Source organism: Pelophylax lessonae (genome assembly GCF_965119305.1).
Source record: "Pelophylax lessonae genome assembly, chromosome: 7".
NCBI lineage: Eukaryota > Metazoa > Chordata > Amphibia > Anura > Ranidae > Pelophylax > Pelophylax lessonae.
The window spans coordinates 244,693,173-244,702,773 of record NC_138774.1 but is presented as its reverse complement, the minus strand read 5'-3'; the positions used below and the strand labels follow the sequence as shown (position 1 = coordinate 244,702,773).

The 9,601-nt window shown below is 39.5% G+C and overlaps 1 pseudogene across 1 annotated transcript; it reads left to right on the top strand.

Annotated features, from left to right (window-relative positions):
• The first annotated feature begins 4,940 nt into the window (after nt 1-4,940).
• Nucleotides 4,941-7,096, top strand: LOC309560218 (protein SDA1 homolog; annotated as a pseudogene). The gene has a single exon. The product of its transcript is annotated as a protein SDA1 homolog (transcript).
• The last annotated feature ends 2,505 nt before the right edge of the window (nt 7,097-9,601 follow it).

Here is a 9,601-nt window from a genome sequence, read left to right as displayed (position 1 = left end):
AAAAATATTTTTTTTCTTTTTCAAAATTGTCAATCTTTTTGTTTATAGCGCAAAAAAAAAAAAAAAAAATCCCACAGGTGATCAAACCACCAAAAGAAAGCTCTATTTGTGGGAAAAAGGGGACAGAAATGTTGTTTGGGTACAGCGTCGCACGTCCGTGCAAGTGTCCGTTAAAGTAATGCAGTGCCGAATCGCAAAATAGGGCCTGGTCAGGAAGGGGGTAAAATCTTCCGGGGCTGAAGTGGTTAAAATACTATTTGAATGTCAGTTAGCATATCCTAGACAGATCATGTTATCTTGGTATGTTAAACTGCTTTTCTCACTCAGTCCACCTTGGCTAAAAGAAAATTAGCCCCCCTTATTAAACAAAAGAAAATCTACTTTATTGCTATAATCAGTTGATTGTATGGTGAACTGAGTGCAGCTGACTTAACTGTGTTTAAAATGGAATTTACAAATCCGAGATGCTAATCCTAATTAAAGTCTTTTAATGTCTGCCATTGGTGGCATTTATTCCCTAAAACATGTTGGTTGTCAGGCATCTATGTTGATCCAATGACCCTGATACCCCTTGAATAAAAATAAAAATGACATAAATCTTTCCCCTAGTTTGTAGGTGCGATAACTTTTGTGCAAACCAATCAATGTACATTATACAGACATACAATATACACTATATATACAATATACACCATCAATATACACCACCGCGCAATTGTCAGTTAAAGTAATGCAGTGCTGTATCACAAAAAATGGCCTGGTCATTAACCACTTCTGGACCGGAAGATTTTCTCCCTTAATGACCAGGCTATTTTTTGCGATTCAGCACTGCGTTACTATACCTGACAATTGCATGATCGTGCAATGCTGTACCCAAAAAAAAAATGATGTCCTTTTTTCCCACAAATAGAGCTTTCTTTTGGTGGTATTTAATCACCACTATGATTCTTATTGTTTGCGCTATAAACAAAAAAAAAAACAATTCTAAAAAAAAAACAAAACAAAAAAAACAATATTTTTCACTTTCTGCTATATAACATTCCCAATTTAAAAAAAAAAAGTAAAAGTCAAATTGTTTCATCATTTTAGGCCAATTTGTATTCTGCTACATATTTTTGGTAAAACAAATACCAATAAGCGTATTTTGATTGATTTGCGCAAAAAAGTTATTGCGTCCACCATCTAGGGGAAAGATTCATGTAATTTTTTTTTTTAACTAGTAATGGCGCCGATCAGCAATTTTTAGCGGGACTGCAAAATTGCAGCGGACAGATCGGACCCCTAACTGACATTTTTGACACTTTTGGGGGGACCAGTGACATTACTACGGTTATCAGTGATAAAAATACTGTTACTGTAATAATGACACTGGCAGGGAAAGGGTTAACCCAGGGCGATCAAAGGGTTAAATGTGGGCCTAGGGGGTGTTTTCTAACTGTGAGGGGGGTGGACTGTCAGAATCAACACAAAGACCTGTGTTCCTAAATAGAAGGAGCACAGGAGCTCTGTATTGATTCCTGAGAGAACAACGGTCTGCTGTGTTTATAACAGCAGACCAACGTTCTCTCTCCACGGGGAGCGATCGCCGATGCCTGGCAGCAATTGCGGCCTTCGGCCCTGTGAATGAGCTTCCCCGCTGGCAAATGGGGGCGCGCGCACGTCCCTGGGATCGCTCCCGCGAATCACCGTACAGGTATGGCAATTAGCAGAAACCTGCCGACCTGCCGCCGTATATCGACGGTTGCTGGTCCTCAAGTGGTTAAGGGGGTAAAACCTTCCGGTCCAGAAGTGGTTGAAGTTGTAATTTGAAATGTCTACTTTTCAAAAAGGGTAATTTGGGGGATATTTGTACTGTCCTGGTATTTTTGGCCCTTAAGAAATTAGATGAGCTGCCAGTACATCAGGATTGATTTATTTTCTCATAGATAGATAGATAGATAGATAGATAGATAGATAGATAGATAGATAGATAGATAGATAGATAGATAGATAGATAGATAGATAGATAGATAGAGATATAGATATAGATATATATCATAGTTTGTGGACTCTATAACTCTCCTACAGACTATATAATAAACACTGATTTGGCTAATTTTCATCAAAGAAATGTAGCACTATTCATTTTGACCTAAATTTATGAACGATTATTTGGCAAAATGTTATAACAAAACAAAAATGGAATTTTTGTAAAATCTTACCGTAAAATTCCTTTCTCTGAGTCCTCCGACAGTCGCCGCCCCCGCCCCTCTTTTTGGGGTCTTTTTTTATACACTTTCACTGCTTGCGACCAAACTGAATTGGGTTGGCTATTGCAGGGGGGTATTGGACTAGTAGGACAGCCCCCATGGGTGTGACTATGTAGATTTATTGTTCTCTTACAAGTCTTATGCCTAGAAACTCCTGTGGAGATGAAGTCAATACCCATAAGAGAAGACTGTGTGAGTGGGCGGCGACTGTCGGAGGACGTAAGAGAAAGCATGTTTTTTTTTTGTTTTTTTTTCCAAAATTTTATTTTTTTATTTATTTAGCAAGAAAATAAAAAACCCAGTTATAATTAAAAACCACCAAAATAAAGCTCAATTTGTGTGAAAAAATTATAACAATTTCATATGGGTACAGTGTTGCATTGATATCACTGCCACAAGCTCTACATTCTATCTAGTGGCCCATAAAGAATATTGCTCAAATAGATCTAGTAACCAGCTGATACAACTTTAGCAATGGTAAAAACCATCAATACAGTGGCTGCATACAAAGAAAACTTCGGCATCCGTCCCAAACTTACATTAAAAATACCACTTGGCAAAAAAGTGGAAAGGAGGAGACTTTTTAGATGCCCAAACAATTATACAAATAGTATTTATAATACAAATATTTTATTGAAAAACATTAAAATCATTCCCAAATAAGACTCATGGGAAGAAATTGAGAAACATCACATAAAATGATTTTAAAAACATTGTACAAGGTGACAAGATAACCAACAATTGGTAGCTATTAGTAATGCATGATGTGTAGTAGTGTGCATCCAGAGCCCTGGAGCATTTTTACTTAAACAGTCTTCTTCAGGGGAATGGTGTGTGTGTGTGTGTATATATATATATATATATATATATATATATATATATATATATATATATATATATATATATATATATATATATATTGGCATCACATTAGAATCTCTAACAGACATCTCACAAAAGTGAGTACACCCCTCACATTTTTGTAAATATTTTATTATATCTTTTCATCTGAAAACACTGAAGAAATGACACTTTGCCACAAATGTAAAGTAGTGAGTGTACAGCTTGTATAACAGTGTAAAGTTACTGTCCCCTCAAAATAACTCAACACACAGCCAATATTGTCTAAACTGCTGGCAACAAAAGTGAGTACACCCCCCCCCCCTAAGTGAAAATCTCCAAATTGGGCCCTAAGTGTCAATAATTTTTTGGCCACCATTATTTACCAGCACTGCCTTAACCCTCTTGGGCATGGAGTTTACCAGAGCTTCACAGGTTGCCACTGGAGTCCTCTTCCACTCCTCCATGACGACATTGCGGAGCTGGTGGATGTTCGAGACCTTGCGCTCCTCCACCTTCCATTTGAGGATGGCCCACAGATGCTCAATAGGGTTTACGTCTGGTTTAGGTCTGGAGACATGCTTGGCCAGTCCATCACCTGTCATCATGGAGGTGTGTTTGGGGATCGTTATCATGTTGGAATACTGCCCTGCGGCCCAGTCTCTGAAGGGAGGGAATCATGCTTCAGTATGTCACAGTACATGTTGGCATTCATGGTTCCCACAATGAACTGTAGCTCCACAGTGTCTGCAGCACTCATGCAGCCCCAGACCATGACACTCCCACCACCATGCTTGATTGTAGGCAAAACACATTAGTCTTTGTACTCCTCACTTGGTTGCTGCCACACACGCTTGACATCTGAACCAAATACGTTTTTCTTGATCTCATCAGATCACAGGACATGGTTCCAGTAATCCATGTCCTTAGTCTGCTTGTCTTCAGCAAACTGTTTGCGGGCTTTCTTGTCCATCACCTTTAGAAGAGGCTTCCTTCTGGGATGACAGCCGTGCAGACCAATTTAATGCAGTGTGCAGCGTATGGTCTGAGCATTGACAGGCTGACCACCCACCCCTTCAACCTCTGCAGCAAAGCGGCAGCACTCATACAGCTATTTCCCAAAGACAACCTTTGGATATGACGCTGAGCATGTGCACTCAAATTCTTTGGTCGACCATGGCGAGGCCTGTTCTGAGTGGAATTTGTCCTGTTAAACTGCTGTATGGTCTTGGCCACCATGCTGCAGCTCAGTTTCAGGATCTTGACAGTCTTCTTATAGCCTAGGCCATCTTTATGTAGAGCAACAATTCTTTTTTTTAGGTCCTCAGAGTTCTTTGCCATGAGGTGTCATATTGAACTTCCAGTGACCAGTATGAGAGAGTGAGAGCGATAACGCCAAATTTAAAAGCAGAGGGAATCAGCGCTTAATTTCTGAAAGTGGTGGGCCACAGATAAATTGTTGTAGGTTAAAAGATGTGACCAATGTAAACGTAAGGAAAAGATGATAATAAAACAATAATAATCTTAAGACAATAAAATGACAATCCTGGTATAACAATATGGATGATATATAAGGTGCTAAAGTGATGATGAATAAATGAATAAAGTGATCAGTGCCAAATATAAATCCTATAAGTGATAGAAAGTAAACAATAATGCTGACAGTGGGCCACAGACCGGTTGCACAATAACAGTGATATAAACAACAATATCCAGTGCAAGCGGGGGTGCAGTTGATATTCAATGGTGCAAAATAATCGGATAATCAGCAAATGCTGCGAGATGCCTAAATGCAACAAAATCCAAAAAAATGTGTATATATCAAAAATACCTAAAACATTTTTTAGGAGGTGTCCAGCATGGCGGCTTCCAGTGCTGTAAACGCGTGTGCTAGTCAGTAAAACATCGGGCTGGTATAATCAGTATAGGGAAACTGTTTCAGTGGGTCAGTGTGAGAGCCGCCTTCACCGCCGCAACCATGTCTGGGAGGAATAACAACAAGCTGCACACTAATCTCCCTCAGCTGCAGAATCTGATCAAGAGGGATCCAGCCTGTTATACTGAGGAGTTTCTTCAGCAGTACAAGCACTACCAGTCCATTGTTGAGGTTTTCAAGCTTCAGCCAGACAAACCAAACAAAGACTTAGCAACGTTGGTCATGTTTATGGAACAGACTGCTCACTGTTACCCACAACATCTGGAGGACTTTCCACAGCAGCTAAAATCTATACTACCCTCACAGCATACAGTAATGGATTCAGACCTCAGAATGACTCTCTGCAAAGCCCTGATAATGCGAAGGAACAAAGCTTTAATAAGCCCATCTGTACTTCTTGAGCTTTTCTTTGAACTTCTCAGGTGCTATGATAAACTTCTAAGGAAGACTTTATATACTCACATTGTGACTGACATCAAGAATATAAATGCAAAACATAAAAACAACAAAGTGAACAGCACTCTACAGAACTTCATGTACACAATGCTTAGAGACAGCAATGCCATAGCAGCCAAAATGTCATTGGATGTCATGATTGAGTTATACAGGAGAAATATCTGGAATGACGCTAAAACTGTCAATGTGATTACTACCGCATGCTTTTCCAAAGTCACCAAGATTTTAGTTGCTGCATTGCAGTTTTTCCTAGGAAAGGATGAAGAGGAGAGAGTGATTCTGAGTCAGAGGATGATGGCACCACTGCTAGAGATCTGATGGTGTGATATAACACTAGTAAAAAGAATACAAAGAGCAAGAAGAAGCTTGAAAAGGCCATGAAAGTTTTGAAGAAACATAAAAAGAAGGTGTACAACTTCTCTGCTATCCATTTGATACATGACCCTCAAGAGTTTGCAGAGAAACTGCTGAAGGAGTTGGAAAACTCAAAATAAAGATTTGAAGTTAAGATGATGCTAATGGACGTAATTTCCAGACTTGTTGGGATTCATAAGCTATTTCTTTTCAACTTCTATCCTTTTTTACAAAGATTTATACAGCCCCACCAAAGAGAGGTAACCAAGATTCTATTGTTTGCTGCACAATCTACATAACTTTGTTACGGACAGGAACTCAGGAGAAGTGATGACTGTTGGAATAAATGCAATCAAGGAAATAACTTCTCGATGTCCGTTGGCAATGACGGAAGAACTCTTACAGGATCTTGCACAATACAAAACGCACAAGGATAAAAATGTCTGCATGTCCGCTAGAGCTTTGATACAGCTATTCCGCACATTAGACTCCAAGATGTTGCAGAAGAAATTCCGGGGCAAACCCACAGAGGCATCCGCAGAGGCAAAAATTCCTGCTTATGGAGAATTGGTTGCTAAAGATTACATTCCTGGTGCAGAGGTGCTAGAAGTCGAAAAAAAAGCCAAAAGAGGAAGGGGAGGAGGATGATGGCTGGGAAAGTGCTAGTCTTAGTGATGATGAAGAAGATGGAGAATGGATTGATGTTCACCACTCCTCTGATGAAGAGCATAAGGAAGTTGCAGAAAAGCTCCAGGCGATGCCAGAAGTTGAGCGAAGTCCAAGGCTGCAGCAGTCAGTGCCAGCAGGCTTCTCACTCAAGAGGAGTTCAAGAAAATCCGCATTGCGCAGATATCCAAAGAGATCGCTGCTGCTCCGGGTAAATCTGAGAAGAGGAAACATGTGGAAATAGACAGTGATGAGGAGAGCAGAGGGGAGTTGCTTTCACTTAGAGATATTGAACATCTGCATAAAAAGCCCAAGTCTGAAAGAGAGCAGGCTAGCAACTGTTCTGGCCGGAAGAACAGACAGAAAAGAATTTGTGAGGAAAAGGACAAAATTGAATCCCCATGCCAGCACCACCAACAAGGAGAAAAAGAAGAATAAAAACTTTATGATGATGAGATACAGCCAGAACATCCGATCTAAAAACAAACGATCTTTCAGAGATAAGCAGATCGCTCTGCGTGATGCTCTTCTGAAGAAGAGGAAACGACTGGTGAAGTAACTGGACTTTGCTCTAATCACAGTAGTGTATTTTAATTGTAAAAAAGTTTCGACATGATGCCCATGGTGGGAACTTATTTTGTATAATATTTAATGTAACCAGCATAATGGGTCTTTGCAAAATTCAGCGCTTTAATCCGGGAAAAGTGCCACTTTTTATTATGATCTGAGCAATCATTGCTGTATTACGGTGTATAACCTGTAAAGAAAGTTTCTTAAATATAATATTTCGCTGTGTCCAAAAAAAAAAAACAAAAAAAAAATTTTTTTTATAAAAATTAAAAATCTACAAAGCACAAAGTCCCAAATAAATATGTGCATAAAATAAAGTGCTAGTAATATCGAGTGAAGATAATAAAAGTTCATATATGATCCAGTAACATTAAAAAAGGACACTTCCACTGACAGCCAAGTGCGATAATTGGTGAGCTTGGAATCCAAATTAAGTGCAATTGCCGCTCACCTCCATTAACACTCAAATGAGCGTTTTGGTGTAATCAATCACCATAGGGGACATCCAGATGTTCTCCAATTAAATAGGGGGCTTATGGATATGAATAAATGGATCTCCAAAATATAATGCCCAATCGGTATTCTTCCTTTCTATCCTTTCTATGGGGTCATCACAGCAGAGATAGATTGGTGTTCCTGGGACACTAGAGAGCTCACTAGTAGCTAGCAGGAAGTAGCAGTGCACTTGTGTCATACAATGGGAATATGGGAACATTAAAGAGATGATCCATGTCTAAGGATTCACGGGCTGTTAAAGCTGTGAAGAAAACAGATTTTGCTGGTGTGATTCAAGCACTGCTAGGTGCTGGACAGGCTGCACCATGACCCTCTCTAGGACCCATCTTGGGACAGAGAGGGATACCAATTGGACAGTTTTGTAAAGAGTTTAATGAGAAGACCAAAGACATCATCAAAGGAGTTCCTTTGCGTGTGAAGATCTTTGTTAATCGAGTGTCCCAGGAACACTGATCTATCTCTGCCTGAGTGATGATCCCATAAAAAGGAGGAATACCAATTGGGCATTATATTTTGGAGATCCATTTATTCATATCCATAAGCCTCCTATTTCATTGGAGAACATCTGGAGGTCCCCTATGGTGAATGATTACACCAAAATGCTCATTTGAGTTTTAATGGAGGTGAGCGACCATTGCACTTAATTTGGATTCCAAGCTCACCAATTATCGCACTTGGCTGTCACCGGAAGTGTCCCTTTTTAATGTCACTGGATCACATATGAACTTTTATTATCTTCACTCGATATTACTAGCACTTTATTTTATGCACATATTTATTTGGGACTTTGTGCTTTGTAGATTTTTATTTTTTATAAAAAATGTTTTTTATATATATTTTTGATATATACAAATTTTTTGGGATTTTGTTGCATTTAGGCATCTTGCAGCATTTATTTGCTGATTATCTGATTATTTTGCACCATTGAATATCAACTGCACCCCCGCTTGCACTGGATATTGTTGTTTATATCACCGTTATTGTGCAACCGGTCTGTTGCCCACTGTCAGCATTATTGTTTACTTTCTATCACGTATAGGAATTATGTGACAGTACTCACCGTCCCTGGAATTTAAAGACAGATAAGTAATGGTTTGGATTGCTTCATATTTGTCAGCAATATCTCCATATAGAAATATTAAGATTTAGTCCCATTTGCCATGAAATCTGTAATTCCTAAATGCTGGGTATATTACATAGCTTTCAATGTCAGACAGGTTTTCCTTTTGTTGTGTATTGGGAGGGGATGTGGATTGCCCTTTTGCATTCTTACGTGTTAATGACCTCCCATTGTTCTGTCAGTCTGCCTTAAGAGAAACTTATAGGAACGTGGATTGGATGCTAAGGGGGAGGGGGGATTGTCCCGCATTGTATATTTTGTACACTATATGAGAGTGTAAAACTCTGTTCCTATTGTGAATATTATGTTCAGTCTTCAACAAGGTCCATCTGGGTGGTAACTTTGTGGGTGAAAACTGTATATGTCTTGTTCAATAAAGTTGTTTAGAGTTCCTTCACCCTCAATCTAGAGTTCTGTCTCTTATTGGGGGAATCTGCTACAAGGGATTGCTATGTCCTCCATACTCCCTTGGATAATCACTGAGCTCTTGTAAGAGCTTGTGTAAGAGCTTGTTCATGCTGCCCTCTCTGGGGAAAGAGAGGTTCACCCACAGGAACCTAGAGCCTTGTCGTAGGTCCAGGGTGGGTAGGAGATGCCAAGACCCTAACCAAGCTGCGGCGGTTCGTGGAGTCTGAAGTGCTTACGGTGTCTGGTGGAGTGCTTGGAGCCCTCGGGAAGCACTAGGAGCATCTGTCAACGGAGGTACCCGGTCAGGGGTGCCCTGTTCCGTTACAATTTATATTTGGCACTAATCACTTTATTAATTTATTCATCATCACTTTAGCACCTTATATATCATCCATATTTTTATACAAGGATTATCATTTTATTGTCTTAAGATTATTATTGTTTTATTATCATCTTTTCCTTACGTTTACATTGGTCACATGTTTT